Genomic DNA, 14,599 nt, shown 5'->3' on the forward strand with positions numbered 1-14,599 from the left:
CGACTTGTCGACCGTACGTGACGGCAATAGTAAACGGCTGCAATAACGAGACTTCGTCGTGACTGATGACCGACCCACACCCTTAGAGGGCCCCCTTACCCCGAAGAGGCTGTCGAAAAGCACTGCATTGCCCGGGGGATAGATTAGTGGTTAAGCTGAAGAATAAGAATTCGAGGATGAATCTTTGTAAACAGATTACAATTGCAAACAAGATGCACCTGATTCGGAAGATTTATCTTTGAGTAGCAATAATTGTTAGATCAGTTAGATTGTGTAGTGACATGTTAGATTCCTAAGTAATATTTTGAAAAGTTATTTTGTTTCAAAACTCTAAGATTCATTAAAGAAAGCCCCTTCGACATAGAATTTATTTGATTTTCAAAAAGAATATTAAGTATTTTTATTTTTATTTCATTACATAGTAGTAGCTCCAAAACAACTTGCAAATATAATTAGTAAAAAATATAATAATGAAAACACAAAATAATAATTGTAAGTAATTATTGAAACTAAATGAAATATAATAGAAAAAAAAGAATAAATGGAGATTAGAATAATTAACTTTTGCGGATTAATGTTATTATAAATTAGGTATTTGATTGTTTTAGTGATGCATTATGGATATAAGTAATTTAGTTACCCTCAAGTTAATGTTAAAAGACATAAGTATGCATTATTACCCTTGGGTAATAAACTCATATATGTTACCAGTACATTGTAGTTTAGCTTATTCAATGAAATTAATGTTTTTTAAATCTTAAAAAATATCTAAAAAAGACATAAGTATTATAAGCGATTTTGAAAATGATTATAAGCGATTGACATAGGAATAATATATTTAAAAAATATGTGAGTTTATAAAGATATTTTGGGAACATTTGAGGATAATCCATGAAATTGTTACAAAGTTCACTATCAATAAAACGACGTGTGACATATAAGAAATTTTTTGAATTCATTCAACACATTTGTATTCAAAACCACTTTCAGAAAAAGTTATTTGCGTACACAATATAAATTTTTCATAAATTTACATTGAACTTTTCTTATTGGATTGGAATTATTGTTATTGTTATTATTGTTATACACCAAATAATCGATCTATACTGACAAAAATTGCATAGTATACATGCTAATTAGTGACTAGTTTGTTTTAAATTCTTAACAATTAAAAGGTACACGAAAAAAGTTGGCGTGTCTGGTATTCTAATCAATAACATTCACTATTATGCAAAGTATAATTTAATTGATGAATGTGTCGATAATAAATCGAACAAGATAGGGTAGAACGGGGCTTGAAAGTCCAATACCACAAAAACAAATAAATTCAGAATTTTTCCAAATAACAATATTTGAAAAAAGAGGGTAAAACATGTGTAACCAGCCATTTCAATTCTCAAGACGTTGCTATCACGAGATAAACAAATCTATAACAAAAGTATTTACTTTCGTTGTTAGTTTTTTGGTTGTGAGCACTATCATTTAGTTTATGAAATCTTTAGTATTTTTTCAAGTATACATTATTTAATTGAATAAGATGTATTGTTAATTTTGAGTTAGATTGAACATGTTTTTATATAACATTTACAATTGTTATTACAGTAAATTAATATAATTTTATTAAGTTATTCTAACTTTGCTGATAAATATTTTTGGTAAAATATACCAGATAAGTGTACTCTTGAAATTTTTATTTCGCATTGGTTAAAAACTCAGCTATTGTTTTGTTAAAATTAAAAATAAGGAATTGTATTTCTTTGGTTGATGACTATCCTTTTTTACCCAACCTATGAGGTAAAAAGGAACAGATGACAAATTTTAGAAAAATAGATAAGAAACATATTTCTATAATTAGGAATTAACTTGAAAATATATTATTCAATATAATAATAGAGACAAGATTTAGAATATAACTAAATTTACGTTTTTTGTAAGATAGTACCACAAGACCACCCACTAGCTTTTAAGTCTGCAAAATGCCCACTCGAAAGGATTTCAACACCCCGATACATTTAGCGAAGTATCCTTCTTATTGTAAACGCGGGCGTCGGAAAAGTTTCGAGATAATAAAAAATATTTTATATTACGTATGATATCAGGGAAAAGAAAACTTTAAAAATTTTGCAATAAATATTTCAACACTAGGAAAAAACACTCGTTTTCAGTCCTCCTACTCCTACTTTCAGCAGTAGGAAAACTACTCATTTCAGATACAAATTTAATTTGGATTTGTAACCAACGAGATATCTAATTAATATGTTTCATAAACATATCTTAAATAATAAAATATAGGATAGACTATGAATTAGTTTAAATAAAATTATGAATTAAATATTCAGTTGGCTGCAATTTAAATAGGATAGAGCGGAGCTTGAAGCCGAGTAAAAAGATCCACCAAGTAATCTCAAAAACAAGTAAAGTTAGAAATATTTTAACAGCAATATTTGAAAGTAGAGGGAAAAAGATGTATAACTAGCCCCGGACAGGTCGGTATTGGGAAATAAACGGCAATGTTTGTACATCCATATCAAAAGTATTTCCTTTCGTTGTCAATTACTTTCGTTGTGAGCACTGTTGTTTAGTTTGTAAAACCATTATAATATAATATTTTTAAGAATACGCTATTAAATTGTTTCATATTGTTAATTTTAAGTTAGATTCAACAGATTTTTTATATAACCTCTGCAAAAGCTTATACATGGGGTGGGGTAAAAAGAACCAACTGAACCTTTACGAAGGTGTGAACAATAAAAAATAGCAAATAAAAACGTTAATTAGGTTAAAGAAAGCAATTTTATAAAAGATAAATTAAATTAATAGTTACTCCAGCTCTGCTGATGCTGTAAAAATATGCCGATAAACTTTTTATTTCGCATTCGCTCTTTATAATTAAAAATAAGACATTCGAGCTTTGTATCCCGCTTTACCCTATATGATTCCAGCAAGGCTGAACCGCAAATATATCAAAAAGATCATAAAAATAATGGTCTTTTATCTCGGCTTTGTTTTCAAAAAACCAATTACATACATATAAATAACCACACAACAATTTGAAACAATCTCTGACGTAAAAAGCTAAAAATAGTTAATTTATTCAAACTCTTTTCGCGATGCATATTCATGTTCGGCAAAAGAAAATAAATTTCCCTATCATCCCCGGGGACTAGTAAGAAATGCAACCCTTTCCCGATTCTAATTTAAAACACGTCAAGTTCCAAGTGTTTAATTACTGGGCTTCGTGGGTGGGTACCAAACACTCGGAGCAAGCAATTACACTACAAGCCGAAAATATGCAGGACCGTTTGAGGAAAAGACAGGAACACAGATTGAACATTGAACATCAGGGGAAATGGAAATAGGCCTTGTAAAGTGGAAACACTAAAGACTGAAGGATCATATTAAATGATTCGTACAAGATTGGAAGTTGTCGCAGAAAGTGGTTGGTAGACGGGTTCATCATACACACACATACACCAATAGTTTTCAAAAAGTAAGATGAATTAAGTTGTAAAAAAATATTTATTTACTCACCAACACAGTTTTTAACTTCCCGTAGGGTAAGTTATAGTAATCGTAAAAAATCGAAAACAATTTTTTTTATATATCTTTACGTTTCAAAGGCTTCTGAACATTTTGGCATATATTTCAATTTGTTACAAGTTATCCTTTTGAGAAAATCTGACAAATCTGACAAAAGCATCTGGGCAAGAGACAAATACTGACAAGGACAACTTCAGGTTTACTCTAGTAGAATTTTAAAGAAACTTTGCGTCCAAATCTCAGAAGAGTAATTATGTCACAACAAATAACACTTATCAAACAAACAAATATCTGACTATGTTCAGTAAAACTCTATGATAAATCGTCATTCTAGAAATGTGTTTTTTTGTTGTTTTTAAAAAATTTGTACCTTGGTCCTTTTTACCCCATAAGCGGAGTAAATTGAGACGGCCAGGGGCAAATAAATCTAATTTTTTCATTTTAATTATCAAGAAATTATACAAAATAATAGCTATTATATATTATTTAATGAATGCGAAATATAAATTTCATTGGTTAATTTTTTACAGAGATAATACTGTAAATTATCTTGTTCTGATATTTCGTAAGGAATATTCATCAGCAAATTTGAAATAACTATTTATTATATTTATCTCTTGTTAAATTGTTTTTAAACCCAATTTACTTTTACATTTTTTATTTATCCTGCTTTTACCATGGTAAAGGTTTAGTTGGTCTTTTTACCCCACCCAGGTGAAAAGTTTTATAGAAGTTATATAAAAAACTTTTGAAGCTAACTCAAAATTAGCAATATATCTTATAAAACAGTTGAATAACGTATACTTTAAAATTATATTAAGATCTTGTTAACTAAAGAACAGAGCTCACAACCAAAAAAAGAAACAAAGTAGGACAACTTAAATTTTGTTATAGGAGTAACATATATATCAATCTCAACATAGTAAAAATCAAAATGATGGCCGGTTATACATTTTTTACATCTTGCAAATATTGCTGTTAATTAATTCCTAGCTTCACTGGTTTTTGATTTATTGGTGATGGACCTTTTTACCCGCGGACCTTTAAGCATTGCTCTATCCAATATATTATATATATGTTCGTGTGAGTTTAATAATTCTTTAAGATTTTACGTACAAATTTTCATAAAGAAGTCATAAATTTTTATCTTCCATATGGATATTTATTACTACCCCCAAAATAAATGATTCTTTCTCTGACAGGCAGCGTCGAATACTCGCTTTTCCTTAGTTATGATAGATAATATGCTGTATACAGTGGCGTCGGAACCGTGTGGGCTGTGTGGGCTTGAGCCCACCCATGAATTTTGATGGGGGGGCTCAGCCCACCCATGAATCTCAAAAAATTATATGGGCTAATATCTCTAATAAAAACGAGACCACTGGCTGCCTATCTAAAAAAAAAAAAAAAAAAAACGAGCCCACCCACCAAAAATTTGGTTCCGACGCCACTGGCTGTATATATATATATATATATATATACATATATGTTTTTGTATGTGTCTATATATGGTGAGAGATTTTAATATTAAGATCACGCGTCAGTTTATATTAAAAAAGGTAAAAATAGAATAAGGGAGCACGTGGTGCGTTTGGTGCGTTCCAACACGACTCCACTTGTACTTGTACACGGTTATTGGACACTCGTAAATATCTTCAGGGAATGATGCATTTGGTATCGGTAATATAAATAAAATGCCTAAACGCTTTATATGAATGCTAATGCGTATGCTAATCAGTTTAGGCTGGGCTATTGGAAGTACGTTTCATTTTAAGAAATTCTGATTTATCATGATGGGGCATGATCTACATATTGATTTTTGAAGTTTGTGTATTATAACATTAGAATTTCCAGAATGTTTAACTTTATCAGTTTGTTTTATATGCAGAATAAATTAGAAGTATGGTTTTGCACTATAGCAAAATAATCAAGTACTGCATAAGCACCATGAGAAACAACATTGTGAATCGACTTTATCAAAAGAATTGATATTCAGCAACTTTTAGAATTGTCACGATCAAATTTTGAAATTTTAACTCAGTCCATTATTCTAGACATAAAACCACTTTTTGTAGATCTATAACATTTCTGGGTATTACCATAAAACATAAATTATATTAATATGAAAAGTTCTATCCAAAGGAAGATCATAAACTCTGTCACCATTCAAAGTTGCACCAAAATCATCAATGACAAATTTTTAACAATGAATTTGGAATAAATGGTCTTGTAAATGAAAAATATACCATAGTAACTATGGCATAGTTAAATATACTAATTCACAAGGTAGGTGATTATCATTACTAAAACATTGTATTATTAGTAACTCTGCATCTCATTTTGTTTAATAAATTATGATAGTAACTATGGCATAGTTAAATATACTAATTCACAAGGTAGGTGATTAGCATTGTATTATTAGTAACTCCTCATCTCATTTTGTTTAATAAATTATGATTCGACAGTCAACACATCACATCATGGTTAACCAAGCGCGTTTTCAAAAATTCTCCCTCAAATGAGTTGAAATATCCAATCTGTGCGAGTAGTCGACACCTCTGATGATTTTATGTGGCATCGAATGCAGCACTCCGACAGGCGTTGAGTTTTATTATAAATTGGTTGAAGGGTTTCGTCGATGTCGATATACACACCAAACTGTCAAAGCCAGACGAAGCATAATACACCGCAGGCTGATGCATAACAAATAATAATGTGGCTATAGAAATTCTCCACATTATACTTTATTTCGATCGAGAGCGTATTACACGGGTATATAGGTGACGTTGACGAGCGAACAAATTAGTTTTCTGTTAATATTTTACGCGTAATCCGATTCTGAAGGGTTGCCTTCTACACGCTCGCTTCGGGGATGAAGTATCATTAACTTGTCGAGAGCTCGACTGGATATGGATCATCGGATGAATTAAAAATTAGCTTGTTTCGCTGCACCTGGCTTTTTGTTCAAGACAACATAGATTAACAACAAATTGCTTCAGGTATAATAACAAACAGACTGATCGAATGCAGGTCCGTTATGAATGAGAGAAATGGACTCTAAGAAAGGCCAAATGTGGTACTTTGAAGCTTTGAAATGTAGTGCTTAAGACGAATAGAAAAGATAAATTGGATAGATGAGATAACAAATTCATTCTGCAAGAAGAGTGCATCCTACACGACGTAATCTAAGGTAAAATGAAAAAAACTTTTTTTTAACATTGTTGATCAGCAGTCAGATCATGTTATTGTTCTATAGCTGTTTGGCAAAATATTTAACTTCAGCAATATGTTACTTGAGTATAAAGAATGGACATGGTAGATGATTTTCTATTGAGGATCACTTATTCTATGAATAAAATCTACTGGTTCTAAGGCGGGCAAAGTGGGATGTGCTTCCTTTGCTAATGACTTCTTGAACTGTTTCTATGATGAGGTCATTATTCAGGATTTGATTAAACACATACCTTTTTATTGTTTTCTCTGTAAAGACTTTTGGGACTGTAAAGACCCCAGAGCTCAACCCCATAGGTCCAAACCGGTTTTATGGAAACTTTGTATATAAGAACTTTGTTGCTCAGCGATAGCTTTGAGTTACGACCTATTACTCAATAAAGTGACTTAACCTTACTCTGTAGTTGTTTTATTTTATGATTTATGTGTGGTATACAGTTCAGTATTTAATCCATATAAATACCAAGGTATTTGATGCTAAAGACTTCAAGTATAACCTTATTATTCATACTGACAGGAGAGCGTTTATCTCTTTTTAGCGTAAAAGTTATATGGTTCGACTTGTTTTTGTTGATTTTTATTCTCCATTCATTGGACCAAAGTTCAATTTCGTTTAGATGTTTTTGGAATATTTTGCTGGACAAATAGAAAAACTTAAATGAGTAGTAAGAAGAAAAATGCAGATCGTTGATATCTTACACAAGTAGTTTAAAACTGAAAGCCGAGCACACGACCAGGAAACATAGAACCAAAAGTTGGTAAATAAAAATGCATAAAAGTATACAAAAATGTGAAAAATGATAATGAAATAGTAAAAAATAAATAGGGGAAAGTGAGAAAATCATTGTTTTGTGATGTTCTTCATGGGCCTGCAGAATTTAGGTGCACTTCATGATGACTCAGGATTCAGATTGGAGAAAAAAAATCCATTATTTCACTCATTTTCATGAAATTTCATACAAAAATAAAGGATTTCTTTTTCCCCAACCCAATATTTATATTATTATTACTGTTTGTTCTCTGCCTGACGGCAGGTTAACGAAGTTAAAACACCATCTACTGCACCACTTTCTGTTTGCATGGTTTCGTATCTTTTACCCCGGATCTAAACTCCTTGTTTTTTCTCTCGAGTAATTGGATTATCATCTGCATTTTTTTCCCAGTGCAAGTGCTTCTAGTCTTTCTAATTTACCTTAAATTGCACCGTACAAAATGACTCTTTTCACAACTTCTCTTTGCACAGTCATATCCAACGGAATTCATTCTTCGACCACTCTACATATATTTACTTCCTTTTCCCCTTCAGATATAGCCAGCAAAGACCAGTATATAACCTTGATCTGGTATTTCGTCATGAATATTCATCAGCTGAGTCGGTATAACTATTAATTTAATTTATATCTTGTAAAGTTACTTCATTTAACCAAGTTTCTAAGTTTTCAGAGCGATATTTTGCTTTATGCAATACCGTTATTTATTGAATAATAATTTCAACCTATCGTTTGAAGAAAGACTACATTATCTTATACATAATATCATATTTAACTGAACAATTATTAATTATGTATGTATCACTTCGTATTGTAAACAGTAAGAACTTGAACTAACGCCCGCCCGAGTCGTTCTAGGAAAATTACGCGTAGCACTCAACAATGCGTTTGTAATTAGTAAAACAAATAATTCTATTTGAGAACGGTGTTTAAAGTGTTTGCCTAATGTGCTCGTGAATATTTGATTCTATAATTTCCATCCATTCGTTTCAAATAAAAATTAATTCATCGGGGATAATGGAAATACATTAACCAGGGAATTGAACACAAACAAATTAATATATATTTACTTGTATCCGCAATAATTATATAGATAGATGAGACACGTGTTATGTGTGTCATTTTTCTATATAGGGTAGAACGGGGCTTAAGGGTCCACGGGTAAAAAGGTTCACCACCGATAACTCAAAAACAAGTAAAAATAAGAATTTTTCAACAACCCAGTTTAGTAAAATTGCTATGATAGGTGGATACACAAACATCGAAAGCTTCTAACAAAGTTGTGTACAAACAACTATTATAATTTATATTTCTCCTATAAACCTAACTGTAAAACTTTATAGTACATCACAATTTTATATATCTTATTTATTATGTTGTTAGCATCATATCCATTAAAACTAGCCCTAGCTTTCCCTACTCGGATTATTGACCCACAACCGAAAGGTCACAATGTGACCTAATTGATAATTACTAGAGACCTACTTGATGTGTACTGCGGTGCATTTGAAGTACATATAAATAGTAAATTAGATATATCATCAATAAACGATTGATTCTGAAGAACGAATGTATTGCTAAATTATAAATCCAATATTACCAGAGGCGAACTAAAAGCAAATTTCTGCAATACAAAATCTTATATATAAAAATGAATCGTAAAATGTGTTGGTAAGCGCATAACTCAACAACGCCTGGACCAATTTGGCCAATTCTTTATTTAAAATGTTCGTTGAAGTTCAAGGATGGTTCTTACGGCGGGAAAAAATCGAATAATTGCTGGAAAAACCCTAAAAACAGCCCTTATCTTTTTAACAAACAAACGTTTTCTAACTGAAACGTAGAATCAATTTAAGCTTCATTGCTATTATATAAAGTTCATATTAAATTACAAGCACTCACTGTATACTCCTTCTAAACGATTTTGCGGGTTTTGATAAATCTTTCTGAAGTTTGTTAAGGAAATTTTTGAGGATGTAAGTTTGTAAGTGATTAAAAAGTACTGGGATATATGTGCAATATTGTAGAAATATATAATATGAAATAAATGGAAAAAATTGCAAAAAACGACATGTAATTGTTTGCATTGAAAACAAATGAAAACTATCATCTGCCAAAAAATTTAATTTACTTATGAATCTAGACAATGTTAGAATATGTATAATAAATTTATGATTATGAATAAGAAAAAAGAAATGTCTACATTATTAATGTCAAAAGGCAGTGAGATAAAAAAAATATAAATAATATAAAATAAAGTATATGTATGGCAGATTGAATGATACTCATATGAACAGGATATGACAAATATAATTCACTTAAAACATGAAATTAAGTATTAATCAAGGCCGGTCCCACCTTTAATAGGATGCATGCGAAAAATACGAGCGCACGCCTTAGGGGGCGTCAACACAAGATTCGGATATTAAATTTTCAACATAGTTTTTTTTTCAATATATAATTTCTTTGCATCTTTTACTAATCTTTCCACAATATTTTTAAAATTTGTAAAAATTTCACTTTATAACAACTAATGGGAAAGTAAAGATGAATACATTCAATTTGGCCCTCACGATATCGATTAGGGGAAGTTTAAGATGTAGTTTTGGACATCTTAAATGATGAAAAATTAAATTCATTTAATCCAACATGAAATACCAGAATTATGTTATGGTTATGGTTATGTTATACCGTTTAAAAAACTTCAATTTCCAATATAGTGTGGGAGGAATTGAGACTCAACATTTTATAAAGCAGTTCTACATTTAACATTGCTCATATTATAAATGTATATGCATTTTGGCGTGAAGAGTAATTTAAAAAACAATAATTATTATTTTTAGGTAAACGGCAAATATTAGTATATTTTATTAAAAAATTGTAGGCATGGGTACAGGACAACGTTTGTCGGGTCACCTAGTTATAAATAATAAACAAGACTGATTTTCTGGCGAAAAAAATCAAAATTATTTAAACTAATTCATATCCCGCGTGCTATTATTCATTGTGGACTGATAGCGACCAACAAACTAGGTTCCATTTCAGCATTTACGGCTTAAACGCGTTCCAGAAAATGTTCTCTCCGTCGACCCAGATAGAAGTATTTTCCGAGCGGCCATTTGATCAAGTTAAAACGCGTAAATAATTCCGAATGCAGCAATTTGCATATCAAAGAAACTGCCACTGATAGCGACTGAATATTCAATGAGACACAATGCCTAGCCTCCAGGAGTAATCTACAAATAGACAAATCTACGTGGACAGGTGCTCCTGAAAGTTTTCTAATTATTCGGAACACAAGCTCGGTGGCGAGCGTTCAAAAGTAATGAAATGAACTTTTTAAAGCTACGGATGAGATCATATTATTGTGGGAGGGAGAATATGATTTTCTATTATGACAGTAGACATTGTTGGAATTGTTCCAAATTTATTTTACATATTAATAAAAAAACCTCAATATTATTTTGTGTTTGGTTTACGACAAATACCACATTTCAAACGAACAACTATCTGACTATGTTCAGTAAAACTCCCAGCTAATTCATCATTGCATAATTGGGTTTTTCATACTGTTTTCCAAAAATTTGTAACTGGTCCTTTTTACCCCATAGGCAAGGTAAACTGAAAAGGCCAGGGAGAAAACAGGTCCAATGTTTTATTTCAATTTTACAGAGATTTTACTAAATCCTATTTAATTTGTCTGAAAAATATATCAATCCATCGATCATCTTAAACTATTCTTCAAATGCCATCGAGATTTTCATTCGGTTTTCATAAATTCATAAAAGATAAACCGTATACTTTCGATGTATGTGCTTTCTCCATATAACCCTTGTCAAGTGGCACTTCGGTTAGAAATGTAAGTAACCCGAGATCTTGCATTTGACGGAGGCTTCGTTCAAGAGCCATTGGAAAAAGTTCACATAAGTGGACCAGCGAAAGAGAAAAGTACTACATTGAACAGGAAATTTGAGGTTTTTAACTGAAGTCTCATTTGAAATCCAATTTTGATATTAATAAGTTTGTCTTAAGGTATTTTTTACACAGATACCACTAATGAAAAAAATCATATGCTAAAATTTTTATTTATATTTTGCCAAATTTTACCTAACTTTCTCTTGACTGCTATTTGTTTCTTTATATAGTTAGGGATATCTTGATAAAAATGCCGCATTGTAAATTTGTGTAGTTAGATTTAAAATTGCATTATTTATATCTGCTTTGTTTTTAAGCGGTATACTGCAGTTAATTTTATCAGAAATTACGTTACGGAATAGATCCCAATCTGTATGATTTTTGGTTAAATGTTTAGTAGAAGGAGTAGGCGCATTGGAAAAGTTTAGAACAGTAAAAAAATCACTGGTTACACCCTTCTTTTCTCTCAATTTACTGCACTAATTTAGTTGATCGTAGATTGAATAGTGCACATAGGAACAGGATTTGATAAATTGGCTTTTAAATCAAAACAAGTCGTACAAAATTTATTTCTAATAATACGTATATTCAAGAGTTAACAGAGCAGAAGGTCCAAGTTCAAAGCTCTTGGGAATATCAAACATTATTGTTATCGTTCTTTTGCTTGAAAAAAAAAATAGAACAATAATTAGTTTCCCAACTAAAAATAGTCTTTTCGTGCGTTATTGTACAAAGTTAAAATACCATCACAATTAGAAAAAGTCAACTATCAAGTTGTCCTCAAATAAAAAATATATCAAAACTATAAGAGAGCAACCATTGAGTTGCTTTCTATAAGTTATTATTAATAAATAATATACACAAACTATTATTAGTCATGAGGCATTTCATAAGCCTCTAATAACTATAGTCATTTTCAATAATCATATTTCCATTACTCAACTTTTGGAATTGTCTAGTATCTATCAAAATCGCTTTGTTCCGATAAAAAATGAAACTCCAAAACCTCATTTTACATTTTCTCAAAAATGAATGAATTAGCGATAAAGAAGAAAATGCTAAAATGAAGAGCCACACAATTTCTGTTATTTGAAAAATTTTGTGCCAGAGATATTATTTGTTTTATTTCTCAATAAATGGAATGCTTGCGGTATCCACTAATTGTAACTAAGTTACAATATTTATACAACAATAATTCAAAAATAAATTTACAATTTGATGATTTGCATCGATTATTTTTATGATTTCCATGCATTTACATCAATAAAGCTTAGTTATATTTACAGAAATCTAAAATACTATATATACTATAAAGTGCTTTAAATATATTGATTAAATGTCGATGTATTTCTATACTTTCTACTTCAAGTACTCTATCCATATGATTGTTCTGTGAAAACATATCTAAAAATAAAGCTCTTGATTTTATTAGCTTGAAAACATTCAATCGTATCTTTTGTAGAATTCTGAACTTAAAAACAATTGCAGTCACTAACAATAATTAAAACTTATTTAATTTTAACATTTATAAGAACCTCAACTTTTTTAAGGATTTTTTAGGAATTTTAATTTTATTTAGACGAGACTAGGGAGTAAATCTGTGAAAATGCAACGGAAGTTGCGTTACGCCCGAATTGTGTGCGCTATTGGCTCTTGATGAAATCATTTCTATACTGGTCGATTGTGATTAGTCGTCGTGTCGAGTAAATAAATATTTTTGGTTGCATGCGTACCGTGCCATGTAACACAATTACATGATGAGCTTACACTTTTTTATTTGGTATTTTAATTAACAGGCCACATCTGCCACAAAATTTAGATTTCAAATCACAATAGTGATTAATATCAAGCCTTATCCAAATCCCAAACAAGTACAGCTCTATACACAAATTCACAGAGCTCTATGCATAATCCATTAATCCTTTTATAGAGTATCCAATAATGTATCCTATGAACCTATTTTGGATACCCCTAGTTATGGTGTGTTATTTCATTTTTTAACGTTATCAAAATTCAACGTTAACAAAATTATCCATAAAATATTGTGAAAAATTTTGATCATTTTCTCAATGCAGTACAGTCATATAAATAATTCAATCAATCAATTTGTGACCAATCCCATAATCTATCTTACTAATCTATGTTACTTGTACAATTTGCTGAAGATATATGTGTTGATAATACACCTAGTACAAAAGACAACTGATAAATTAATTTTTCGTCAACTTAATCATGATAATTGTGAATAATTTTGATCAGCTCTATCGAAATCCCAAACCTGTTTATACAAATTAGTACAGCTTCACCATTAATCCATTTATGAGCAATCCCATAATCTATCTTAGTTGAGTACAAATTGCTAGAGATATTCCACATATGTGACGATAATACATGTATTGCTAGTATAATATATAAGCCTACGCAATTTTCACGATGTTTGTTCTGCGTTTGTGTCTATGAACACAATGTACGTATTTATTTGCTCTTCATAATCATAGAGGTACTTATATGGGTGAGGCCGACACAAGAGATCGTTCGGAAAATATGAATAAGTGCTTAAGAAAGGGCACACATGGTAAAATTAATCAATATTGAAATAGTTAATCAAAATAGATGTCCTGACTGAATGAAAATACATACAGTAAATAAACTAATAAAAAATGAGTCACTAATAAGTTTTAATATCATGCAATATTAAAAACAAACAGCAGCAATAATAGAATTCATGATATAGAACTATACTGTACTGAAAAAATAATCAAAATCTTTCACAATATTTCATGGTTAATTTTGTTAATTTTAAATGAATCACTAATAAAAAATTAAAGATCATACTATAAGGGGTATCCAAAAATAGGTCCATAAGATAAAATGGAAAGTAAAGTAAAGTAAGTTTAAAAAGTAATTTTGTTGAATAATATTTTATTGTTTATAATTATATGAACTATAAATAATCAGTAGGTACACTTATGTATATATAAGTGTATCCATTGATTAACAGAATATATCACCGTGTTTGTGTTTTGAAAAATCCAAAATTTTTGTTGAATAATAAATTACATGGTAAAAAATCAAAAGCTCATAATTTTATGTTATGAGATATTAAGAAAATATATTAAAAAAAAATATATGATTTGAAAAAA

The sequence above is a fragment of the Ctenocephalides felis genome, unplaced genomic scaffold (genome assembly GCF_003426905.1).
Source record: "Ctenocephalides felis isolate EL2017-DRISC unplaced genomic scaffold, ASM342690v1 CF-g0.4_SCAFFOLD_03570, whole genome shotgun sequence".
Lineage (NCBI taxonomy): Eukaryota > Metazoa > Arthropoda > Insecta > Siphonaptera > Pulicidae > Ctenocephalides > Ctenocephalides felis.